This window comes from Lissotriton vulgaris, chromosome 5 (genome assembly GCF_964263255.1).
Source record: "Lissotriton vulgaris chromosome 5, aLisVul1.2, whole genome shotgun sequence".
In the NCBI taxonomy this organism is placed as follows: domain Eukaryota; kingdom Metazoa; phylum Chordata; class Amphibia; order Caudata; family Salamandridae; genus Lissotriton; species Lissotriton vulgaris.
In genome coordinates this window covers 716,976,460-717,004,409 of record NC_141693.1, presented here as the reverse complement: position 1 = coordinate 717,004,409, position 27,950 = coordinate 716,976,460, and the positions used below count along the sequence as shown (strand labels likewise).

Sequence of the window (27,950 nt, the reverse complement as noted above, 5' to 3'; positions counted from 1 at the left end):
AGGGTGACCACCTCCACGTCGACGACAATGTCTGCAAAGCTGCCGTCGACGGCGGTGTCGTCGACGAGGACGACTTCGACGACGACGATATCGACGACGCCGGTTGCCATGCTGATGACGACGAGCTCGTCGACGGTCCCGTCGACGATTCCACCATCGTCGACGATGAGCTTCACCTCGTCGACGACACTATCCTCGTCGACGAAGACAGTTTCTATGTCTACACTTCCACTGTCGACACTGATACAGAAGACCTCCCCGTCGACGACGGCCTCGTCGACGAGGGCCTCGTCGACGACGACCTCGTCGACGATGGAATTGGCGGGAAAACATGTTTTTTCGTTGAAAAGAAAGCATATCACGCCAGAGATGACGTCTCCTCGCCAGGTTCAGAAGCTACCACCAACACTGCTTTTGGAGGATGACTCTGAGGAAGAAACTTTCAGTGAATTTGGGCAGGCCTATAGCCCTTCTGACCTCCAGGTTAAGGTGCAGGAGTTTAGCTCTGAGGAGGAGCAGATGGAACGACAGCACTATGCTCCAGAGCATTATTATGAGGAGGAATGTACTGCTTCCAGGCAGGTGCCTCCACAACAACCGATGCGTCAGTTACCCGAGGGTATGGTGGCAATACCATCCGCTTTAGTGACGGATTTACAACTTATGTTGCGGGATTACAAGCAACGTTTCCCGACACCTCCGGAAGGCCAACAAGTGCCCACCACGACACCTCCGCCTCAGACATTGCGTCCTGTGGCAGACCATTCTTTACCCTCAAGAGAGCGTGCCGCTGCGCTGGAAGTGCGCCCTCAAGAGGTAGTGCAGGTGCAGGACACTGATGATGATGATGATGCTGCGTCTTCAGATGCAGACCAGCAAGCGGATCCTGATCAGGATCAACAGACGCCATGGAATACTACTGACCCTATGGATCCGGACAACACCGACCCGGATAATATTACTTCGCCTCCAGCGGATGTTGGAGGGTTTCACAACTTAATGGACAGGGCATCCAAAAGATTTGGTCTCCCAGTGACCACAGTGCAATCGGATTGCTTTTTGTATGACTTTAAAGAACCATTCAGGAAGTCAGTGAGGTCCATTCCAATCATCGAGCATGTCTGGTCTGAGGGCTTGAAGGCTATGCATAATCCGGCTACAGTCCTCCCGGTACTTCCGAGACTAGAAAAGAAGTATAAGGCACCGGATGGCAGTCCAGCATGTTTACTTGGCCAACCGAAACCGGATTCGGTCATTTCGCAGGCTGCCCAGAGCAAGTCCAAGAATCCTTCTGCGCCGATGACTACGCCGCCAGATAAGGAGGGCAGGCGCCTAGACAATGTGGGCAAGAGGTTTTCAGCTATGGCCAGTCTCCTGGTTCGGGCGGCCAATGCGTTAGCGATTCTGGGACGCTATGATCGACAAATGTGGTGCGATCTGGCCCCATTTGTTGACGAACTGCAGGATTCGTCTAAGGAAGATGTGAAGAAGATTTTGCTCGAAGGGGAGCGGGCCTCTTCGGAAGTCATTGATGTGGCAATGGATATTGCAACCACCGCATTCCGTGCACTAGCTGGCTCGGCGGTTCTGCGACGCCAGGGGTGGTTAAAGGCCACATGGTTCAGGCAGGAGGTACAGAATAAGATCTTGGATCTGCCATATGACGGTGAGATGCTATTTGGCAAGCACGTTGATGAGGCCCTGCAGGGAATCAAAAAGGACACGGATACAGCTAAGTCCTTGGGTACATTGCAGTATCGTAAGGTGCCCTTCAGAGGAGCTAGAGGAAGAGGCTTTTCGTCTTACCGTGGAGGTAATCAAAATCGCTACTCCTCTGGATCTCAGTCCAGCCAGTCGTATAAACCACAATACACTCAAAGGGGCTCTTTCTCTCGCCAGCAGCCTAGAGGACGCCAGGGGCAGCAAAGGAGAGACAACACCAGGAAACAATAGCGGCCAGGTGGCTCTTTCCACTGTTCCTGTTCCCTCATTCACATCTGTGGGGGGCAGGATTTCCCATTGCCTACACAACTGGATAATTATTACATCGGATCAGTGGGTCCTCCAGATTGTCAGAGAAGGACACACATTGGAGTTTCAAGACCTTCCTCCAACAAGAGCGCCGGATGCCTTCCTTCCGAAACATCTCAGGCTCCTTCATCTCGAAGCCCACCAACTTTTCACCAAGGGGGCAGTAGAGCCTGTACCTCTTTCGCAAAAGGGAAAGGGGTTCTATTCCAGGTTCTTCCTGGTTCGGAAGACAAAGAACAAGTGGCGTCCGATTTTAGATCTACGGCAGCTCAACACTTATCTCGTGAAGTTGTCCTTCAGGATGGTCACTCTTCAGGACATCCTTCGTCTGCTCAATCCGGGGGATTATATGGCGACCCTCGATTTGGAGGACGCCTACTTCCACGTTCCTATCCATCCAGCTCACAGGCAATATCTGCGCTTTACAGTGGGCAAGAGTCACTTTCAATTCAAGGTACTGCCATTTGGTCTCCGGTCCGCCCCACGGATCTTCACAAAGGTTCTAGCTCCGGTGGCAGCTTTTCTCAGAAAACAAGCTATTCAGGTGTTTCCATACCTGGACGATTGGCTGCTGAAAGCTCCATCTGTTCAAGAAGCGTCCAGTGCAGTCCGGACGTGCAAGGATCTGTTCGAGCGGCTAGGTCTTCGCCTCAACAAGGAGAAATCGGTTTTATACCCATCCAGGTCAACAAGGTTCCTGGGTGCCATCCTGAACACGGACAGTTGCTTAGCCCTTCCATCGGAGGAGCGCCAGACCAAACTAATGTGTTCAGCTCGTCTTCTCCAATCTCGAAAGACACTGACAGTTCGCAAGTACAAATCACTTCTCGGATCGATTTCATCTTGCATTCCTTTAGTTCCGCACTGCAGGCTCAGGATGCGTCCACTACAAGAGCAACTGGACAGGCAGTGGCGGCAAGTCACAGGATCCTTCGACGACAAGGTTGTCGTTACCAAAGAAATGAGAAAAGCAGGCGGCTGGTGGCTGGAAAAAGACAATCTTTCCAAGGGTTTATCGTTCCTCATTCCTCCATCTCCCCTGATTGTAACAACGGATGCTTCCATGGAAGGATGGGGAGCGGTCCTCCAGGAGCTGAAGGTCAGCGGTCACTGGAGTCCAGTGCAACGCAAGTTCCATATCAACCTCCTGGAACTTCTCGCGATCCGCTTGGCTCTTCAAGCTTTTCTTCCGAGGATTCAAAACAGGACAGTGCTGGTTCGTACGGACAACACTACAGCCATGCACTACATAAACAAACAGGGTGGCACAAGATCCTCCACCCTCTCCAAGGAAGCCCAAACGATATGGAATTGGTTGATACAGAACAACGTCGCCCTTTCGGCGGAACATCTAGCGGGGACGCTCAATGTCAGGGCGGACGCTTTGAGCCGTCAGAGGACAGTCTCTCACGAGTGGGAGCTGGATCAGACCGTTCTGGAGGATCTCTTTGCTCGATGGGGGACACCATCAATCGACCTGTTTGCGACTCCCCAGAACGCCAAATGCCTGTCCTTCGCAAGCAGGGTTCACCATCGGGAATCCTTGGGGAATGCGCTTTTGATTGCCTGGTCAGGCGCCTTTGTTTACGCTTTTCCTCCCATTCCACTGATTCCGAAGTTGGTCAGCAAACTCAAGGTGGAACCGTGCAGGATGATTTTGATCGCTCCAGCATGGCCCAGACAAGTTTGGTACTCGGAGCTTCTTCTCCTCTCCCAGGACCAGCCAGTTCTCCTTCAGCCTATTCCAACTTTGCTAACAATGTCTCACGGTCAGGTTCTACATCCGGACTTGAAGTCCCTGCGATTGACAGCGTGGCTCCTGAGTTCAGAGAGTTCCAGGGATTAGATCTCCCAAGTGAATGTAGAGACATTCTAGCTCAGGCTCGGGCCCCTAGTACCAACAAGACCTATCGAGCCAAATGGAAGAGATTCTGTGTTTGGTGCCAGAAGGAAGGTTTACACCCGTATACTTCTTCTCCACACAAGCTCTTGCCTTACCTCCTTTCTCTGGCAAAATCGGGATTGGCTCCATCGTCGATAAAAGTCCATCTGGCAGCCATCTCTAGATTCAGACGTTCATCTTCAGGGCCTTCCCTATGGTCGGCTAGGATTGTCAAACAGTTCCTGAAAGGTTTGTTCAGGGTTTTTCCTCCAGTTCGGCCACCTCCTCCAACCTGGCACTTGAATCTGGTTCTGTCATCCCTCATGAAAGCCCCTTTTGAACCTGTGCATAAGTCTGACCTTAAGTTTCTTTCCTGGAAAGTGGCTCTTCTCTTGGCCCTGACATCGGCTCGTAGAGTAAGCGAGATACAGGCTTTCACGATTGAGGAACCTTTTCTCCAGTTTAAGAATAATGTGCTGATTCTACGGACAAATCCTAAATTTATCCCGAAAGTTCCTTCGGAATTCCACCTAAATGAACCCGTGGTCTTGAAACCATTTTTTCCAAAACCTTCTTCACCTGCGGAAAGAACTCTGCACTCTCTGGACATTCACAGATGCCTGAAATTCTATCTGGAGCGAACGAAGCAGTTCAGGAAATCTTCACAGCTCTTTGTCTCCTTCAGTGCTCCACGCAAGGGTTGTGCTGTTTCGAAGGCTTGTATTTCCCGTTGGATTTCCAGTGCTATACAATTTTGTCACCAGGCGGCTGGGAAACCTCTGCAGCGAGCAGTTCGTGCTCACTCTACCAGATCCATGGCTTCATCTGCGGCGTTATTCGCAGGAGTCCCTATCAAGGACATTTGCAGGGCGGCTACGTGGAGCAGTGTCCACACCTTCACCCGCCACTATTGTCTGGATTCTTCTGTGAGGGAGGATGCAGCAGTGGGCCAAGCAGTCCTGAGGAACCTTTTCCAATAAGTCGGTGAGCTTTCCTTTCTATCCCGCCTTCCTTGGCATATTTTGTATACTGCATTATTGTCATATTTCATGATCCTATGTGTTATACTGTTTTTACAGAGATGTGTCACATTTTCAGGTTTAGGTATGACAAAATATGTTTTTCTTTACTGCTAGTTACTCTGATACAAAGCATGGGAATCTATGAAAGTTCCAATACTGGGGCAAGAAAACAAGTTACTTACCTGTAACTTTGGTTCCCCAGTATTGGTAACTTTCATAGATTCCCATGCGCCCACCCGCCTCCCCTGGGAAAGCTCACTCTTCTGATCTTGATGGATAGCTATATACAACGGCTACGAAAATCTGAGGCTCTGAGCTTCTCTCAGGAAGGTTCTATGGGGTGAGGCTGCTCTGATTGGCTGCTGCAGAAATTTGGTCTCTTTTACACAAAGAGGTGGATAAGCTACAAAATGAGATGAGGCCTAGGCCTATTTTTTCACTTTGTGCTTACTACTTTAGTTTTTTACTATTTACCGAGGCTCCCATTCCGACGACGGGGAATGATACAAAGCATGGGAATCTATGAAAGTTACCAATACTGGGGAACCAAAGTTACAGGTAAGTAACTTGTTTTCTTCAGTCGGAAGATGTATGGAGAGTGCCTGATGGAAGTGTGAACATGTACTGCTAGGAAGGTATTAACAAGCATTTACAATGCAACGGTATCGCCTTTGGAAAAGTTAGAGCTATTGGCATTGTAAATGACAAAATTTGAATTTATGTGTTGGTTTTGAAAACAGATAAATAAATGGCATTGTCATTTACATTGCCAATAGCTTAATCTCTCGCAAATGTGAGACCTATTATACCCTACGGACGAGCTCAGCAGACAGCACTTACTACCACACACACACCCAGAGCCAGGCACACCCAGAGCCACACACACACACCCAGAGCCCCACACACACACCCAGAGCCCCCCCCACACACACACACACACTGGAGCAGTCACACACACACCCACTGGAGCAGTCACACACACACCCACTGGAGCAGTCACACACACACACCCACTGGAGCAGTCACACACACACACTCTGGAGCAGTCACATACACACACACACACACACACCCTGGAGCAGTCACATACACACACACCCTGGAGCAGTCACATACACACACACCCTGGAGCAGTCACATACACACACACCCTGGAGCAGTCACACACACACACACACACACACACACACACACACTGGAGCAGTCACATGCACACACACACTGGAGCAGTCACACACACACACTCGGGATCAGTCACATACACACACACACACATTCTGGAGCTGCCACATACACACACACATACACACACTGGATCAGTCACATACACACACACACACACACACACACACACTCTGGAGCAGTCATACACACACACACTGGAGCAGTCCCATACACACACACTGGAGCAGTCACACACACAAACTCTGGAGCAGTCACATACACACACACACACACACATTGGGGCAGTCACACACACTCTGGAGCAGTCACACACACACACACACTTGAGCAGTCCCACACAAACACACACACTCTGGAGCCGTCACATACACACACACACACACACACTGGAGCAGTCATGGTTTCCAGGTGTTTTAGTCTAATTAGTTCAATGGAAGCAAGACTACAATACCCATAATGCATTAGGTGATGACATAAAGGATGAGGAAAGGATACGATGCCCCTAATGACGGAAATAAGGCAGTCCTGCTATAGAGGTGTGGCACCAGCCTCTCTGTGGGGGTGTGGTTCCACACCTTGTCCCGCCTGGGGTTTGACATGTGAGGCTGTCACAGTGACGGTTTTCAAAGCCTGACCTGTTTTGCGTGACTTTCCACGGTAATACCACTGGCGCCCCAGGGTTGTAGCCGCAGCAAGTGTAAAACCCGGTGTCATCGAACAGAAATGGAGCAGCCCTTGCTTCCATCAAAATATCCATTCTAAATGTTTGTAGACTCTGGGGGTGAGACTACCACTTCCTAATGGCGAGCACAAACTTGCAGCAGGGCCTTATTTTATGTAAAATAGGCTTCGGTGTCATGTTTATTACTGACGGATAATCTCTTATATATGCCTCTTATTGGGCTCTTGGCAGCATGCCTGATTTGCTGTCTTTCTTAGGCCCTGTGCGTCGCTTTCTCTCAACGTCATGGAGGTTTGAGCAGAAATATCCTGTGGGGGCTGTGAAAGCAGATGTTTGCAGCCTCAGCAACGCTCCCCACAGCATTCACAGGAACTGGACGGTCTGAGGTAATTGAAAATTTTATGGTCAATTGTGTCCCCTAACGTGTACCCCAACGGCTCCATGTACGAGTTTCAAGTACATGTAATTTCCCTCCACCACCGAATCTGGAGACGCAAATACATTTGCGTCCACCGTTAACATGTTCTCTATCAGATCCGCCATGAATGGATTGATAATTCAGTTCCTAAGTATGCCGTGCCACCGTCTTTATATGGTGTACTTTCACGTTTTTCCTGGCTCTGCCGAGCTAGGCCCTGATTTCTGTCTTCAAGCCATTTCTGCCTCTGCCTCTGAAAGCTGCAGCATGAAGATGCATCCTTGACCTCTGCCTTACTTCCTGCCAAGCGAGCGGTGCCCGGCTCGGCCTGGCCTGCCTGCCAAAAGCAGTATTTCACCTTCAAGTTATCAGCGTAGCCAGCTCAGCTCCTCGAAAACACATTCCTGTCTAGTGATTTAGGTAAACATATCCCCGGCTGCAGAGCACCGAGCAAATCTCCCCGTCTCCGTGCAAGTAATTTACGGTTCCCGTCACCAGAATAGGCCCATGGCCCCGCACGTAGACACGCAGACACCTATGCACGCACTAACATTCAGTATAGAGTGGCCTCTGCCCAAGAGACCTTTTACTCCAGATTAAACATCCTCCAAATACTAGATATCAGATATGTTATAGGGACAGGTCGATCTGACATGCCAGACTTCAGTCTCTTCTACTAGTGCTAAAAGTCAGACCCTTAACTTCCTCCCGTTGCACGTCAATCACACGTCATATTAGCTGCGCGCGCATCCAGGCCACAGGTTCCAGCTGACTCTGCAAGATTTCTCTAAACATCCACCCACCTGTGACACTTTTCTGTGACGTTTCTAGTACACGCCTATGTGCACACCCTTGTTCACGCCTTTTTGCTACGCACATGTGTTCTTATCATATACATTTCACTTGTCCCGCCTACTGTATTCAATGCTATTGTGTCATTTTGCTATATATGTCATGTACTGTGAATAATTCGTTGACATCTTTCCTGACATCTTCCCTGACCGAACCCTTGTATTTGATGGAATAGATCTCCATGACTCGAGTCATCATTTATGATTAAAGCCCTTATGACTCAGACACCACGGACTCTGCCTCTCATTTGATTGAGCTATTTTATTTAATTTTCTGAAATTATCTGGCAAACTCGTATACGGTAAAATATTTACCACATAATTTGGCGCCCGAACAGGGACCCCTCCCCCAGCCCACGCGCCGGCGATGCGTCGCAGGCTTTGGCCCCGACTACAGCTGTGACGGACCCCATGCGCATCTGCAGGTTTTCCTGTATCTCCCTCAGGCCTACGGAGGTGACGGAGACTGCGGTCGACATCCAGACGAGGCGGTGAGGAGTGCGGAGGATCCCGACCAGAGCCCAGCCGAGAGAGCAGTGTCCGAGGTATCGAGAGGCCCACCAGTAGTGTCGAGGCGCATGCGTAGTGCGCAGCAGCAGCAGTGACGTCGTAGCGGTCCAGTCCAGTCGAGTTTCCGAGGCCTTCTGTTCTGTGCTTCCCGGTGAGTACCGTTGCTGGGGACGCATCAAGACGGGTGCATTGATTTGTGTCCGGTCAAGACGGGTTTGGGTACACAAATCCGGTCTGCACTGTTTAGCAGTGTATCTGTACTGTTTAGCAGTGCATCTAGAATCCAGATATCAAGTTATTTATGTTCGTTTTGAAATGTTTCAATGTGGTTTAATGTCGTGGTATGAGTGATTGGTTGCATTTTCTTTACTGTGTTTATTGTGTCTAGACCGAGGTAGTTATGCCTTTGTTTTCTAAATTGCGACAGATAGGAACTAGGAAAGGGATACTCGAAGAGGCAGTTCCCATCCCACCCAGGGACACTCCCGGACATTTTATGTACCACAAGCACGGCTTAGATGCCATATTATATCTAGATTTGTGGGTGGATTATACGAAAGACTTAGCAGAGAATCAGAGATGGCCCGTTACAGGGACATGGGATGCCGAGTGCATCATGAGAGTAGAGGAAGCGTTATGGAAAAAGAAAGCCAGACAATCACAGAAAGATGCCATTGAATTATGGCGTAAAGAATCACATAGACGAACAGAGAAGGCGCTCAGAAAAGTGGAGAAAAACAGAGAAGATTCCGAAAAAGCTAAAGAAAAAGAACTACTAGAAGAAGGACAGAGAGTCAGAATAGAACAACACGAAAGACAGAGTAATGCCATTATGACAGGATTGTATCCAGTCCTGGCCGAGGGCCTGCCCGAGGCGACCCCGGAAATACCGAAAGATCTGCCCCCTCCATTGGTTCCGACTAAATCACGTCACAAAACAGCAGCGGATATTTTCCTTTCTTCCTATTTAGACGACGTAGCTCCCGCATATACCAATGTAACCGTACCACATGTACCCGTACTTCCTGCTGATCGTCTGCCCCCAGGTCCGCAACAGCAGACCCCTCCTGCACCACTTCCTGCACCTATTGCCCCCCCTATTGTCCCCGCTGGTATTCATCCGCTTAATCCCTTTGGGCCTGGCGCTGCTCAGGTTCCAACCCCGTTACAGATACCGACCCTACAGCCAGGTTATGCTCAAGCCTCCGCCTCAGGAGGTACTACAGGAGGTTATCGCACCCCGCCCCAAGTACACCGAACGACAATGAGAGAATTAGCAATGCAGCGTACGCCTAAAGCCGCCCCAGCCGAAAAGCTTAAAGAACAGCTTACAGATTGCAGATATGATACAGTGCCCGGTAAAACAGGACCCATGATGTTAGCATCCCTACGTTTAAGACGTGTTACAGATTACTTGGTGTTATTACCAGAAATGCCAGAACATCTAGACAATATATATCATTTCATTAGAACAGGAGAAAGACCCGAGTGTGTTGGTGAAGCTATGTCACGTCAGAAAGTTGAGACACAAGGTTTAATAATGCGATTTTTGGTTAATTGTCTGATAAGGGAACAAGATCAGCCTAGCTTTGCACAAGAAGAGATGGGGCGATTGACAAAATGGAGTCAGAATATTGCCGAGGGTAAACATGATAGAGAGAAAAGTATACATGCAATGGTTAGAAAGATCCGTAAAGAAATAATAGAAATACATGCCCGTCGAGAATCTGAAAGGCATTCTGGGTCAGACGATAAAGAAACCTCAGATGAGGAAGTACCAGAGAACGCAGCAGAAACCTCGCAACAAGCGGGGGGAGACATAATAGCATATGTAGGTAGAGAGAAACTACATAGACAGTACCCTCTTGATAGGCCCTTCGACAGACCCATTCGTTTGGAAAACAAGAAACGTTACCTTTGTCCGATACCAGAGCGATGTTCCCTTGAACATATATTCCAGATTACTAATAAAGTACTGAAAGAAAGAGTAGGTTATCACGAGCTCAATACCTTGCGTGATCAGGAACTAGCCCGGTCTGCGGTACAGTGGGCCGGGGATGATAGCATATATAAAGATGATTCAGTGGTACAAACATTTTTAAGTCTTACTCCAGAAGAACAGCGACTAGCTGGTATATACATGACCCAACACCTCATCATACAGTATGAAAATCAAGCATCCGACCCAGGCCCATTATATAATTTATTGCAGGACTTACTCATGAGAAGATGGCAAGGTCTAGGTACCGATCTAATTGAAATAATTCTAGAACAACGTCACAAGTATAGAACGTTCTTAACTCCACATCTTGATTCCGTTCCAGCCCCAGTCAGGCAACCATATCACTTAGACAAACAAAATCCTTTACGAGAAGTACATCCAGTCAGGAAAGCCGATGATACCCTTGAATGCGTGTTTGTATACACGCCTATAACTAAGATGGAACTGTTAGAAATGAAGAAAATAGTGCCCAGTCATGATAAAGACCCTGCAGGTTTTCACCGTGAAATAAAAGACATGTTACTAATGGGAGATTACACCTATCCAGACATTATGAAGATACTGAAAGTGTTATTGCCTGCCGGTATTTACGAGAAACTCAAGGAAAAAGAATGGGAGGTGGGAGACAAAAAGATTAATTGGGCTGAATTAGAAACCGAAGAAACTGGTCGAACCCCAGGTTTAGGTCTTGGGGAGAAAACTAAAGCACTACCAGGATTGTTAGTACAGGTCTTGCCAAGATTATTGGCAACTAAAAAGGAGGATTGGGATGCAATTTTAGCCTGCAAACAGAAACACGACGAAGACACTAGTGATTTTTATTCCCGATTCGAGAATTTTTTTATTATTAATAGTGGCCTGAAAACAAGTAGCGAGTCATACCCACACCTTTTTGTATCAAAGTTAGTCGAGAACTCACTGCCCCAGGTTAAGAACCGTGTACTGAAAGTCGAGAGCACATGGCAAGCTAATACGCCTTCCCAAATGTTACAAATGTTACAGTACCACCAGAATAGAATCAGAGAAGAACATGATCACGAACAGAGACGTATGAAAGACACGAAAATGAAAGTACTAGTTGCTCAGTCAGTTCCAGCTGATGGTCATAAAAGCGGTACGACACCATCCAATAATTCGAATTCAGCAGCTCCTGTTAAAGGGATATGCAACTATTGTAAACAGCCAGGTCACTATGTGAACGATTGTGCAGTTCTGAAACACAACATAGCCTCAGGTAAAACCAAGGAGAGACCGCGTCCTCCTAGACAGGACCAGGTCCAACAACACGTTCCACAGAATGTCCAGCCTATGCAGGTTCCACAACAGACCGTAGCGGTACCTCAGCCACAACCCATTGCCGCAACACAACATGTTACACAGCAGATGTACCAGTATGCACAATCTGACTATCCCGATCATCAGCAATACACATGAAACAGCCTAGAGTGGGAGGTCGGCTTGCCCCTTATTGAGGTTCCTGTAGATCAAGAAGGCCCTTATGTACACAGTCAGGTATTAGGGAAGGATAGAAAATTTTTGATTGACACAGGGGCAAGCAGAACGACCATCAGTCATGAAGAGGTTCCAGGGGCACCCCTCTCAGGCTCACAGAATGTTTCCCTTGGATTTTCAGGAAAGCCTATAGTCAATGAAGTATCGAAACCTGTTCCCCTAGCAGTTGGTCCATTATCTCGTACTACGGACTTACTACTCACGAAATCATGTCCAGAAAACTTGCTTGGTATAAAGACCCTGAAAGCTCTAGGAGCTGTAATTTGTTGTTCTCCGGAAGGAGTAAGGTTGTTTCTTTGTGATTTCAAAGGCCATTATGTATTGAGAGATTTTGACCCCAGGTTACAGAATGTTCCTGCACATTTATGGGCACAAGGCCCCACTGATGTAGGTTGTATGCACATTACTCCATATCGTGTTACACTCAAGCCAGGAGTAGTATTACCACGTATCCGACAATACAAGTTACCACCAGATGCTGTAGTGGCTTTACTGAAAATAATTGACGAGCTCATTGCACAAGGAGTGGTTGTTGAAACCGACTCCAATGTTTGTAATTCCCCGATCATTCCAATTCTTAAACGTACAGATCCTAATGCTCCTCCTGTTTATCGATTAGTCATCGATTTACGAGAATTGAATAAATGTATTATACCGCAGTATAGTGTGGTCCCAGACATTTCATCCCTATTGACTGCTATTGATTCTGAGGCGACGTTCTTTACTGTAATTGACCTCAAGAACGCCTTCTTTAGTGTCCCCATTGATCCGGAAAGCCAATATCTTTTCGGATTCTGTTTAAATGGCCGAAGCTTCAAATTTGCACGCGCACCTCAAGGATTTACAGAAAGCCCCAGCATCTACAGCCAAGAATTAAAAAGACAACTTGACAGTATTCACATGCCTGCCAACACTGCCCTACTCCAATACGTCGATGATCTATTGATCACCGCCCGTAGTGAACCAGAATGTGAACAAGCATCACTGACCGTTTTGCATTTCCTGGCGGACAGGGGACACAAGGTGTCTCCTTCGAAGCTACAATTCTGTGCCCAGCAAGTGGTGTGCCTTGGGCACTTGCTGTCCAAGTGGGGTAGGCAGCTGACACCTGAACGAATTCAGTTAATTGCACATCTTCCGCAACCCAAGACACAGAAAGAAGTACGAGCCCTTATTGGACTCACTTCCTATTGCAGACAATGGATTCCACAATATGCATTTCTAGCTAAACCACTCATACAGTTGACAACACAGGAGGCAGCACCTTCGACTGTCCTCCCTTGGACTCAGGAACATACACAAGCTTTTGACGAATTGAAGAAAGCCTTATGTCAAGCACCAGTTTTAGCGACACCATGTTACAGCAAACCTTCTACACTTTTTGTCACAGAACGTGATGGCACAGCGTTGTCAGTTCTCACACAGGTACAAGCAGACAAACACAAACCGTGTGCTTATTTTTCGAGTACATTGGATCCAGTAGCACAGGCCCTGCCTGCGTGCTTAAAGTCAGTTGCAGCGACAGCTCTAGCAATCCGACAAAGTGATTCCATTGTATTAGGACATCAATTGACAGTACAAGTTCCACATTCTGTAGAGGTTCTCCTAAACAGAACCCAGACTCAACACTTGACTATAGCCCGACTGACAGGTTATGAATTGACATTATTCCAACCACACATAGAAATCAGACGTTGTAATACACTGAATCCTGCTACACTTTTACCATCGAGCACAACAGAACCTACTCCACATGATTGCGTGGATGTAGTTGACACAGTTACGAAACCCAGACAAGACTTGACAGATGTCGCATTATCTGATCCAGACCTGACACTTTATGTGGATGGTTCATGTTTAAGAACAAGCACAGGAGAGTTAGTGGCCGCATATGCAGTGACCACTGAAACTGAAGTTATAGAAACACATCGCATTGACACCCTGTCAGCCCAAGCAGCAGAGCTCATCGCTCTGACTCAAGCCTGTACACGAGCCAAGGACTTGAAAGTAAATATATACACAGATTCACGTTATGCATTTGGAGTCGTTCACGACTTCGGTGTCCTCTGGCAAGAAAGAGGATTTTTGACCTCTCACTGAGCCAAGATACAGCATGGTCCCCTCATTCAAGCTCTGTTAGAAGCAATACATCTCCCTACAGCTATAGCTATCATGAAGTGCAAGGCACATACGAGAGTCACAGACAAGATTTCTCAGGGCAACGATTTTGCAGATCGAATAGCGAAACATACAGCACTGACTGATACTCAAACAACGGACATGACAAAGACTGATGTAACCTCACTGACACATAGTATGACAGTCAGGGACCCCACACAAGATGTCATCGACATACAGACACATGCTACTCCAGATGAAATAAAGAAATGGACTGAACAAGGAGGGGTCCAGACAGAACAGGGATGGATGACGAAGGGAAAGACCACATGGTTTCTCCCCGACTCTATGGTTCAGGTTATCATTAATACAGCACATAGTCCAGCACATTTAGGAGAAAAAGCCATGTTAGACAGTTTACAGAATATCTGGTTCAACAAGCATTTACGAGCAGCAGCCAAACAGAAAGTACGTACCTGCATGATCTGTTGTCAGTTCAACCCAGGAAAAGGTGTTCCCGTAGAGCAAGGTGGATTTCATCCTCCCGACTACCCTTTTGAAGTCCTCCAGATGGATTATATTCAGATGGAAAGATGCCGAGGATTCAAATATGTCCTCGTAGTTGTCTGTGCCCTATCCCGATGGACAGAAGCATATCCCGTCCCAGATTACACTGCCCCGACCACTGCCAAGCAGTTGGTTCGTGAGTTTTTCCCTCGATATGGTTTGCCCCGTGTTGTGTATTCAGATAATGGTCAGCCATTCTCATCCGAACTCATGAAGCAGGTCTCGCTTCTATTGGGGTACCAGTGGAAGTTTCACTGTGTCCGGCATCCTGAGGCAGCAGGTCTCGTGGAGCGGCACAATCAGACTCTGAAAACTCGCCTTGCGAAAGTGTGTAAAGAGAAGGGAGTAGATTGGATAGTAGCTCTGCCAGTTGCTCTTTTTTATATGAGAATGGTAGCCCACTCTAGGACAGGGCTATCCCCGTATGAGGTGGTCTTCGGTAGACCTCCTGATATGTGGGGGACGCCTCTGCCTCGAAAAATAACCGATGTTGATAGTACTATGTTGACAGATTACCTTGCTTCCTTGATGTCTGCACTACAATCATGTCGTTCACAGGTCGCGGCAGCCTTCCCAGACAACACCGAGGTGAAGCCACATGAATTGGTTCCGGGAGATGTAGTCGTCGTTCGGAACTTTGACAGAACAAGTCCTTTGGAGCCCCGCTGGAAGGAGCCGAAGATCGTTTTGTTAACAACAAGGACAGCAGTAAAACTGGAGGGGCGCAAAGGTTGGGTGCACTCCAGCCACGTTAAGAGATTCTTTGGACTTCCGCCAAAATCTGAATCCCAGAACTCCCACGTACCAGTGACTGATACCAAACTCCCCCTTCTAGAGAAAACTCCCCAAGAGGAGTATCGCCAGAAATTAAGGTCTACTAAGTCAGACAGTTTAATTGTTTAAGTCCCCCTCGGGTGAAGCGGTTAGGCAGTTCTGACAATGTACAAGTTAGACCCAAATAGAGAGAGAGATAGACAGGAGACCAAGAAACGAAAATATTGTAAAAGTCTCCGGAGCAGATGCGTCTGCACATTACTTATTATGTTTTTCTGAGTCTTACGATTATTGCAATAAGTTGGATGTTATACATGTATTTTCCTCTTGCACATTCTTTTTCTAATGACACTGTCGAGCACACGTTTAGTACCCTTCCTCCACACGAATTGTCTTACCGACTTGCGCTGAGCAACAATACATTTATTCGTATGTTACACCATTCTCACTAGATCAACAATGCTACTAATTGTTGGATATGTGGCCGACTCCCTCCCTATCAGAACTACAAGGGAGCTTTGCCTCTCTTTCCTTACCCGTTTACACATAATGGTTCCTGTGGTGCATGGTTTAGTTTAATATCCTCTATAAACACTGAGTCTAGAGTTTCCCAAAGCAGTTGGATATGGGGTAATCTGAACACAGTCATGAACAAGGCATGTTTCCCCGATAAGGAGGGTTTTCCGCAAATGACAGGGACAGATCTAGAAAATGAAGTGTATGGATTAGGCAATTTTACATTTAACCTCACGATTCTAAATGTTCAATCAGAAACCAGTCCAGATTTGCCATCCATATCAGTTTTACCCGCGAAAGGTGTATTATGTGTCAGAAAGAATGGTTCAGTACATCTAGGTCACAGTGACTGCACTACTGTGGTCGAATTCAGTGATAAAGGCAAGTCTACATTTAAAGCTTCCCGACATTCCTATTTCATTTGTGGTCAGACCGCCTATGTCCGTTTACCCCCAGACTGGGATGGTACCTGTTTCATTGCATTCTTATTGCCACCAGTATTCCTAGCCCCATCTGACTATCACAGGAATTCCTGCCTTAATATTGTTAGACACAAGAGAGACCTCCCCATAGTTGATCAGACTGAAACTGCATGGGAACAATATACAGATTGTAATAAAGGATTCTTTCCCTATCTAGGTACTGTCTCTAATAGTAAACTGATACGCAAATTAACCAGAATACTTGAAGCCGTAGTGAATGAGACTACTTCTGCCTTGGGCAACTTAACAGAGGAACAGTCTGCTATGAGACTTGTCGTTCTTCAGAACCGCCTTGTCCTTGACGTCATCCTGGCCGATAGGGGCTGGGCTTGTAGAGTCATCGGATCCAGTTGTTGCGTGTTTATTCCAAATAACGCGCCATCAGTCTATAAGGCCATTACCAGACTTCATGAAATTGCCCATCTGATACACCAGAATCCAGGCTCCTGGACTTGGTCCGGTTGGCTCTGGAGTGTAATTACAGCCTGGGGATGGAAGCTACTGTCATTCCTAGGAATCATATTGGCCATAGTATTCAGTTGTTGTTTATGTCTGCAATGTGGGCCAGCGATTTGCGGCTTGTGCGCCACAGCTTGTGTTCCCCATCCAAGTTCACGTTCCCATTCTCGAAGAAAGAAAGAAGACCAAATGATGTTGTATGAACAGATTGATGGTCTCATGAACATCGACATATCATGAAGGGTCCGTAGGGGACAAGGAGGGAATGAGGTAATTGAAAATGTTATGGTCAATTGTGTCCCCTAACGTGTACCCCAACGGCTCCATGTACGAGTTTCAAGTACATGTAATTTCCCTCCACCACCGAATCTGGAGACGCAAATACATTTGCGTCCACCGTTAACATGTTCTCTATCAGATCCGCCATGAATGGATTGATAATTCAGTTCCTAAGTATGCCGTGCCACCGTCTTTATATGGTGTACTTTCACGTTTTTCCTGGCTCTGCCGAGCTAGGCCCTGATTTCTGTCTTCAAGCCATTTCTGCCTCTGCCTCTGAAAGCTGCAGCATGAAGATGCATCCTTGACCTCTGCCTTACTTCCTGCCAAGCGAGCGGTGCCCGGCTCGGCCTGGCCTGCCTGCCAAAAGCAGTATTTTACCTTCAAGTTATCAGCGTAGCCAGCTCAGCTCCTCGAAAACACATTCCTGTCTAGTGATTTAGGTAAACATATCCCCGGCTGCAGAGCACCGAGCAAGTCTCCCCGTCTCCGTGCAAGTAATTTACGGTTCCCGTCACCAGAATAGGCCCATGGCCCCGCACGTAGACACGCAGACACCTATGCACGCACTAACATTCAGTATAGAGTGGCCTCTGCCCAAGAGACCTTTTACTCCAGATTAAACATCCTCCAAATACTAGATATCAGATATGTTATAGGGACAGGTCGATCTGACATGCCAGACTTCAGTCTCTTCTACTAGTGCTAAAAGTCAGACCCTTAACTTCCTCCCGTTGCACGTCAATCACACGTCATATTAGCTGCGCGCGCATCCAGGCCACAGGTTCCAGCTGACTCTGCAAGATTTCTCTAAGCATCCACCCACCTGTGACACTTTTCTGTGACGTTTCTAGTACACGCCTATGTGCACACCCTTGTTCACGCCTTTTTGCTACGCACATGTGTTCTTATCATATACATTTCACTTGTCACGCCTACTGTATTCAATGCTATTGTGTCATTTTGCTATATATGTCATGTACTGTGAATAATTCGTTGACATCTTTCCTGACATCTTCCCTGACCGAACCCTTGTATTTGATGGAATAGATCTCCATGACTCGAGTCATCATTTATGATTAAAGCCCTTATGACTCAGACACCACGGACTCTGCCTCTCATTTGATTGAGCTATTTTATTTAATTTTCTGAAATTATCTGGCAAACTCGTATACGGTCAAATATTTACCACAGGTCCCAAGGTAAAGGTGCGCGAGTTCATTTACGCTCTCAAACGGATGGTGAAAATGGAATCTCTTGAAAGTTCAAATTTACACAAGGACTTAAGTCGTTGTGTAAAACCTGTGGTTCTTGTGGGAATGATGGATGTTGTGTAGGAAAGAAACAAAGCAATGTAATTCCAGCTCAACGTAAATATGTGCATTGGACCGCATATGTGGTGGACGTTGGAAACTCAACAGGGTTTTGCTGTTTTCCATCAAACTTGTTAGTGTTTGCCGTCTCAGCCTCAAGTAATGCTCCTAGGGCGAGGGCTACACTGCGGCTGATAAGTATTCGACCGACAGCAGCCTTTGGCCCATCTCACTCCACCCAGTAACATGGACAGACGCCATAGAATTGCCTCCGAGAGCTCATGTACAATGATAGTTTGTTCCTCCTTCTTAGGCGTAGGGAGACCCTATGCTTTCACTCCTACAGCTCAGTCAGCCACTGGACTGGTTACAGCTCCATACACCCCTGTCCTTGTGTGCATCTGGTGGATTGTTAACAAAAGGTGTGCTGATAACGTCACTACGATATACACTATACTAACAGGATATACTTGAACCCTCCAGCTCACACGCTGGGCTGTTAACACTTTCGAATGTGCTGGTGGCGCGGTGGGCAGCCTTTACAAATCACATAACCGAAGTCTTCTGGATCCCCCAATCTATTGTTTACAGTTTACAATGCATCAGCAGTGTTGGGGATAGAGCTTACTAACGGTAAATGCCTGAGCCTCCTGGATCCCTGGCTACATAGTTTACACTTTACAATGCACCGTCAGCGTTGAGGGTAGAGTTTAAGTCGGAGATAGCATATGTATACAAGTCAGGTCCCGGGCCGGCAGCCAATAACATAGCGGCCCGGGGAATGAAGTCACGGGGTGGCCCGGGCCAGCAGCCAATCACAGCACGGCCCGGGGAATTACGTCACGGGGGTGTCCCGGGCCGGCAGCCAATCACAGCACGGCCCGGGGAAGGACGTCGGGGGGGGTTGTCCCGGGCCGACTCCATCGTTCACCCCCCAACACCCGAAAAGAAAGCAATGAGTAATCCTGTTATCAGAGCAGTGCCCGGGTTCACTGGAAACGAAGCCGGACCCTGCCTCGCTCCTCCGCACACTCAGGGGTGCATTAGGGGGGAAGCAAGGACCCCGCCCGCTGCTTAACACACGCAAAGACTTAACCAATAAACCTGCCGCCGGATGCATTCCATTGACGGAAAACAGAGACAGCAGCAACAAGAGACAGAAAGACGTAAAACAAACATGGAGATGGAAAGGACATGAGACGGGGTTAAAAAAAATTACGAGCCGTAAAACAAACATGGAGAAAACATAAGACGGAGTTAAAAGAAAATTACAAGATGGGGCTAAAAGAAAATTTGCTTACCTGACCGAAAAAAACAAAAAACGCCCACCGCCGCATGACGTACAAAAAGGGGTGGGATGAGTAAAAATCGCGGGAACGCCCAAGAATCTGCTCCGGCAATGACGGACAGATCTGTCTTCCTTGAGGCTAGCCAATGGAAGACAGAGGTGGGAGAAAGCTCCATACTTGTAAACAAAAGTTTTCGCCTGCGCGATACTGCTTGCGCAGTAAACGCCAGGCGAAACCTAAAAAGGAAATACCATATTTTTTTTTCCTTAAGTTCAAAGACCATTCCAATATGTCCGGTAGTTTTTTTTTTTTTTAAGCTTGCTCACCTACAGTTATTCAGGCACTGAAAAGGAAATAGAATCAAATAATTTTCCTTCAAGTTCACGTTTTGTTATTAATGGTTTTAGTTTACTTTTTATTGTTTTCACCCTGGGTACACTTATACTTGCATCATGGCCGCCTTGCTTTCCAACTAGCTCTGGAATCATTTACGTTTTCAAGCGGCAAGCGGAAGAATGTGACTTCCCCTCCTACTATTTTTAAACTTCTCTCAACTTTGGCGGTTTCACCTAGCCATACGTCATTCTGTTTTACGCATGTTGCAACCATCAACACAATGCGTGATAGGCTCGAGGCACATCGAATCAGAGGTTGACCAGATTAAGGAGCCAGAGTTTTCCAGCACATTCAAACAGATAGAGTAAACGGTAAGTCTGGGCTAACATTTACATATAGCGTTTATTGTAATGTGTAGTAACGCTATATGGTAACACTTACGAGGGTGCTTGACACAAACACCCTTTGCAATATTGTATTTTTACATCTTTCCTTTAACGTCTACCTTTTAGAGTCTTAATTCTTATTTTGCCAACATAATGGCGTTTAATACTCTCTTTGCACTATTCCTTTAGCCGCTGTAATTTATCAGTTAGGGGCATATCATCAAGACGATTTTCGCCGCTTTAGCGGCTGTTTTCGGCTGGAAAGCGGCGATAAGTGTATTGCACTATTAGCAAGCTCACGCTATAGCGTGAATCCTTGCCTTACCGCCCTGTCACTGAACGCCCAGCTTTGCATCTCTAATGAGATTCAAAGTGAGCGTTCCATCCCAAAATACTGTGAGAAATGTCGCCAACCGACATTTCTCCTATTTACAGGCTGCACGCTTGGTTAGCGCTACTTTCCTTACGCCTGCTTTCAGGTTGACTTAGCCATAATATCCAATATAAGGTGGATATTATGGCTAAGTCTGGCATGCCCTATCATCAACGTATCGCTGTTCCCTGTGCGATTATCGCTGGATTTCCAGCGATAATCGCACAGTTTTGTAGCTAACGCTTGGATTTCTATCGCTTTGGAGATGAGCGTTGCTGATAGCATGCTATCCCCGCACTAGAAACCAGCTGTAGCCGGCGATAATTATCCTAGCGCTAAGTGCGCTTAGCGATAACTATCGCCGGTTGTTGATGATATGCCCCCAAGTTCCTTATAGCTCTAGCCCTCATTTTCTCCAACATAACAGCGTTTAATAATATCTTTGTGCTATTCTTTTAGCCACCGTAGTCTATCAGTCGATATCCGCCATTAGAAGAATTAGTTTCATGTATTTGCACAACTGTGCCTTTAACCAATTCTGCACCACTTTCAGTTGTTCGCCCTAAGAGATAATGTCTGAAGAGCCGTTAAGGTCATTAGGCTATTATCTCCCCAGGATATCTCATGTTTGGTTTCTTTCTCTATGTACCAAGTTTTCAAGATAGGAGTTACCGAGATTTTTTAAACCACTAAAGGAACATCCTCTAAGTGGACCCCGTTCAGTCCTCTTGGTAAATATGCTCCTATATGTTAATTGTGGCGATAACTGGAAGCCTTTACAATACTGGACTTCTGTATTTTTTCGTTTGCTTTATGCAGAAGACCAGGGCATGTTCCTTTCAAGTACGATATTGCGTACCTCTGTGAGAATCCAGGTGGACAGTCTCTATAGTGCATGGTAATGGAAAATCTAACAGACATAGCATGTTGTAAAAGCATATATATATATATATATATATATATATATATATATATGGTTATCTAAACCATTACTGGGGGAGTGTCCAGGCATTTTTAGCATGTAATCACATTCTTGTCACTTGCACGTCCTAGTTTTAAAGTTTCTTCACCACTGGCACTCCGGGGTCATCTAACTTATTGACTTTCTTATTCGTAGAGGGGATGGACTCCCAAATACGAAGCAACTGCTCTGTTATAAAATCTGTTGTATATTGTGATATTAGTAGGGACAGCATATATATGTTCTTTATATTTACATATATTGCCTGTATCTGCTGTGGCTTTTTCTGGAAAATGCATTTTTACGCCAAAACGTGCATAGGAAACCTTCTGAAGTTACAGCCACCCAGTGACACAGACCCAAATCTAGGAGTGAAAAGTCTGTATCCATGGCCTACTCATAGAAAATGTTTAAAACAAACATTGTAATGGCAATATATATTCCTTGAATATGTATATAATGTTTTGAATGACAACTATTTCCGGTGTTCATTTTGTCCGTAATGTATGTATTATGTCTGTTTAGTATGTATGATGATGTGGTGTGTTTGTGAATTGTTTTAGACTCATTTATGAATATATATATATTCTAGGTAGAATTCGCAATAAAGAACTATTGTTTGTACTTTTCAATATATAAATGTTATCATTGTCTCTCCTTAGAATAGAAATGTTAGAGTTGTATCAATTTTGAGTTGCCCTAGGAATTTACACTGTGGGGAGTGCCTGGAACCAGATCAGGCACAACAATCGCTCATGCTGCCCGCCCCACCGCAATTTCCACCCTACCACAACGGGCTCGATCACAGTAGGCCCGCGCCGAGGGTCCCGTCAGCCTCAGGTGCGCCACACTCCGCGCAGGCCGTGAATAAAAACAGCTATGGCCTTAGCAGCAGCAGTAAGGCCCCCTATGGGCCCGGAAGGATCTGTCTACAACCAAGAATGGCAGCCAAGGCCACCCGCGGTGGTCACGTTCAATAAAGGCTCTGGCATTCCATGGATCTCTTCACGACCAGAAGATTGACGCCTGTATTATCCGGGCCCACCTGCGTTCTCACAACCACAGGGACGGCCGTTGGAACCAGCCAGCCCACTGTGTGGAGGCGGCCCACCACCCGAAGGTGATCCAGTCCCCGCCACAAGCAGGCATCCAGGGGCCGCACGTACTTGGACCGCACCCAATTTAATATATGCCTCCTGGTCACTCAATCTGCTTCGACAAGCTAAGTAGCCCCCCGGCTCACCATATCTCTGATGCTGCTGCATGCCTCCGGTGGAGCACACAGCCATCGCCAGCTCCTTCACACTGCGGAGTCGGCACCAGGTCTCTCCAGCCGGAGGTAAATATCCTTTATTACACAGACTTTGACTCCGCATACTTTTTCTCCGCATCGTCCCCTACCCCGCATACCATTACTCCGCATTTTTTTACATCGCATGTGCATTTATCACGCATGCCTTTACAACAAAAATCGTTGTAAAGGTATGTATGGTAAATGCATGTACGAAGTAAAAAAAAAAAAAAATGGGCGATCCATGTTGTTGTGAGGAATCAGGCTTTTCCGTTTCCTCACATCGACTTGCACCGCCCCTGACCGAGAGAGGACGTGATGCAGGAAGCAGAATCAGTGAGAAAATACGAGAAGAAAAAGAGAGAAACCACGAGGAGAGGGTAAGGGGGAATGGGCCTGGGGTGGGCCCCTGACAGAGAGAGGACGTGATGCAGGAAGCAGAATCAGTGAGAAAATACGAGAAGAAAAAGAGAGAAACCACAAGGAGAGGGTAAGGGGGAATGGGCCTGGGGTGGGCCCCTGACAGAGAGAGGACGTGATGCAGGAAGCAGAATCAGTGAGAAAATACGAGAAGAAAAAGAGAGAAACCACGAGGAGAGGGTAAGGTGGAATGGGCCTGGGGTGGGCTTAATTTTTAAGGGATTAGGGTAGTGTAGGGTAGTGTTTTAGGTTTTAGGGTCGTGTTTATGTAGTGTAGTGTATGTGTAGTGTAGGGTAGTGTTTATGTAGTGTAGGGTAGTGTAGGGTAGTGTACGTGTAGTGTAGGGTAGTGTTTTAGGTTTTAGGGTCGTGTTTATGTAGTGTAGGGTAGTGTATGTGTAGTCTAGGGTAGTGTTTTAGGTTTTAGGGTCGTGTTTATGTAGGCGTAGGGTATTGTATGTGTAGTGTAGGTTAGTGATTTTTGCAGGGTACTCTTATTTACCTTTTAAACTTTTACAATGAGTATACCTTTAACATGCATGCCTTTGCGTTGTAAAGGCATGCGTGGTAAAGGCATATTCGTTGTAAAAGTTTGCGTTGTGTTAATTTGCGGAGTGATAGTATTTGCGGGATCATTTTTGCGGAGTGATGGTATGCGGGGTATTTGTATGCGGAAAAACGTCCCATATTCCCAGCCGGAACACTCTGATGCCCCAGGGGTCCGCGGAAGCCACTCCGCCCTGGAGTTGAGAGAGCAGTCCCGGGGATCGGTCCAGATCATCTGTGCCGCAGAGGCGGCAATCGCCTCTACCAGTGGCACGGGGCCGGCCTGATCGTCTTCCAGCCCCGGAGCTGCACCCCCCACGTGCCTGAGGAAATAGACATTTTTAGGTAATCAATGTGTCCCCCACTCGCACCCTATCCATGCACCCATGTTCCATGTATGTCGTGTAATTCCTTTTCCGTGCCTACCATGAAGACGCATATGCATTTGCGTCCAACGTTAACATGTCAGTTATTCAGTCCTCCAAGAAAACCACGTTAATTTGGCTTTTAGGCCTATGGTGCCAACGTCTTTACATGGTGCATTTTTAAATAACGCGAAGTACACGTTTTCCACGTTTTTCTGGCTCAGCCGAGCCAGGCCCTTAAATGAGGCTCCAAGTCTTTTCTGTCTCTGAAAGCTGCAGTTTAAGTATGCATCCCTGACCTCTGCCTTACTTCCTGCCCAGCGAAGCGGTGCCCGGCTCGGCCTGGCCTGCCTGCCAAGACAGTATTTTGCCTACAGTTATCTGTTCAGCCTCCTCGAAAACACATTCCAGTCTAGTGAAATAGGTAAACATATTCCCGGCTGCAGAGCAAAGGGCCCGGCCTTCCTGTCTCCATGCAAGTGATTTACTGAACCCGTTACCATGGAAGGCCCATGGCCCCCGCGCATTGCACCAAGACACGTATGCACCCACTAACATTCGGTATTGAACGGCCTCTGCCCGAGAGACCTTTTACTTCAGACAACACATCCTCCAAACATAAGATACCAGATATGCTATAGGTGCAGGTCGTTCTGACATCCCAGACACCAGTCTCCTCTACTAGTGCTAAAAGTCAAGCCCCCAGTTCTCCCCAGTTACATGTCTATACCACGTCATGCTCAGTTGCGCGCGCACACAGGGTAAAGGTTTCTGCTGACCCTGCAGAATTTCTCTATGCATCCACCCACCTATGACACTTCTGTGACGTTTCCAGTACACACCTCCGTGTACGCCCCTGTACACGCCTTCTTTTACGCCCATGTGTTCTTATCTCTCTCTTTTCACTTGTTACGCCTACTGTATTCATTTCAATTATACTGTTTTACTATATATAATGTGTGATGTTAATAAAATGATGAATATCCCTTCCTGAACCTTAGTGGTGATGGAACCTGATGTCCCGTTTCTCGAGAAACTTAATTAAAGCCCGTATGACTCAGATACCACGGACTCTGCCTCTCATTTTATTGAGCTATCCTTATTGTCATTTAATGTATAGAAAAATAGTCCCGGTAATTTTATTTACTACATGCCTCTGGTCCTCCGACGAGACAGGCCTCCCTGCCCGTCCGATGATAGTACTTCAGTGATCGTTGGACGCAGCCGCACCCCCCAATCCGCATGGGTACGCCCTCCACTGTCCAGAGCGCTTGTAGGGGCTGCATCCTGCCGCTGATCTCCTTGGTGTTTGTGTGATCGACCTGGTCCATCAATCTGGGGAATTTGTGAGGATTTTCCAGGATGTTGATCACGGTGGGCTGGAGCGCTTCTAGAAAGCGTCCGCCATGTTGGCTTGTCCGGCCACTGAAAATGTGTGTTTTAGCCAAATTGTGAGGTTTGCAATCGCTTCTGGGTAAGAAAACCCGGTGAGAGTCACCCCACTCTGTACTCCCCTGGGTGTCTAGTTTTCAGAAATCTGTGGGTTTAATAAGTTTCCTTAAGTGCCTGTCGAGCTACTGCCCAAAATCCACAGCTACTAGAGTTGCAAAAAAGTTTAGGTTTTGAGTACGAGTTGAAACATTTGATCTGTCTGTTGTAATTTGGGCCCGGGCTTGTCTTGGGTGCTAGGCTTATGCACACAAATGAGGTACCATTTTTATCGGGAAACGTGGGGGAATGCTCAGTGTTTGGAAATTTGTGACGCCCCACAAATCCCAGAACTTTCCATCACAGCAATGTGAGGAAAATGTGTTATTTTTTAAAAAAGCTTCAGGTTTGCAAGGGCTTCTGGGCAAGAAAATCTTGTGAGGTTCACTTAAGGTTCAACACCCTGGACACCTCTGGGTGTCTAATTTTCTGAACTGTCTGGGCATGGTAGGTTTCACTGGGTGGTAACTGAGAGAAGGCACAAAATCCACAATGTAAAACAAATAAAGGCGTGGATTTTGCTGAATGAAAAGTCTCCAGGTCGGGTTTTAGGGAGGGTTGTGTCACAGGCGCTAGGCCTATTTACACAAGTGAGGTACCACAATATTACCCGGGGACGTGAAAAAGTAAAATAGTAGAACACATGTTATTACCAGATGGATTTCCCTGCATTTGTGGCTTCCAAATTTAAGCCAGTGTGAAGAAAGAAGACCCTTTGCCCTGTGATTCACATGATAGTATGAGTAACCCAAATTCAGAGGTATCCAAGTAATCACTGATCCTAATCTCAGTATCTGCTGTACGTTTCATAAATACATTTGTTTCATTCATTATATTGTATCATTAAAATTCCTGTATACTTGGTTTGCAATGAAAATTCATTGTAAGGTGCAGCTCAGTTATGGCCTATGGGTATCCCGTGTTTTTTGGGGAACCTACAAAACCTATACCTCACCACGACCAGAAGGGTCTGTTGGACATAACGGTATTATTGCTTTTGTAACAAAAAACAGCATTTGAATTTGTTATCATAAATGTCTATTTACTTCTCATTTTGAAAGCTGAGGATATGGCACCAACAAAAGGTTTGCAGTACTTGGACTTCCATTTATAGAAACAAAAACCTAGCTTTTTTAGGCAGCACGTTCCCCCATTTTTCAGTGGGGAAACCCCAATGCTTCTTTTTTTTCTCGGTCCCCTCCAGGGCAATTTACAAACCCTGAGTACCTTTAAGCATCCTTAAGAGGCTGAGGAGAGAAATTGGAGGCACATTTTGCGGGATAGCTTATGTGGAAAGAGTTATGAAGACACTTGTTCAAAGTACCCCAAATAGCAAAAAGGGGACTTGGCATTCTAGGGGAGGGAAGGCTTAGCAGCCAAGGGGTCAAATCCAGCTCCTTTTAACAAAATACATTAGAAAAACTAAAGTGAATATTTTCAATACATTCTTCACCTGTGGATTTCTGTGCACATGCTGACATCAAAGAGTTGTCACCTAGTGCTAGGAACACTATTTATACAAACTGGAGATTTATAAGGTGCATACATCTATTTCCAGATGTTCAATGGAAATTCTGAGACATTATATATTGTTGAAGAATGTATTATCTATGGGTGACTCGTAAACTGTTCATCAAACTGTCACATTTGTTGGATGATATTGGTGATGTCATTTAACATGCCACGAGTGATGTAATATGTGAGGTTATCAACTGTTCATTGGGTGGGGGAAGTTATACTTGCCTCACTGACCTGCAACTTGCAAATTTCAGTCTCTTAAAAAAAAAAATAGCGTTCGTTTTAGCTCCTTCAACACCAAACTATATATATCAGCACTTTGTGTACCATCAACTGAACTTTTTGTAGGGACCCTCCATAGTAGTAAAATTGGT

At 46.5% G+C, this 27,950-nt stretch overlaps 1 protein-coding gene across 2 annotated transcripts in view; it reads left to right on the top strand.

The window, feature by feature from the left end:
• CHCHD1 (coiled-coil-helix-coiled-coil-helix domain containing 1) overlaps positions 1 to 27,950 on the top strand; it is a 196,623-nt gene that overhangs the window by 152,726 nt on the left and 15,947 nt on the right. The window lies entirely within an intron of this gene.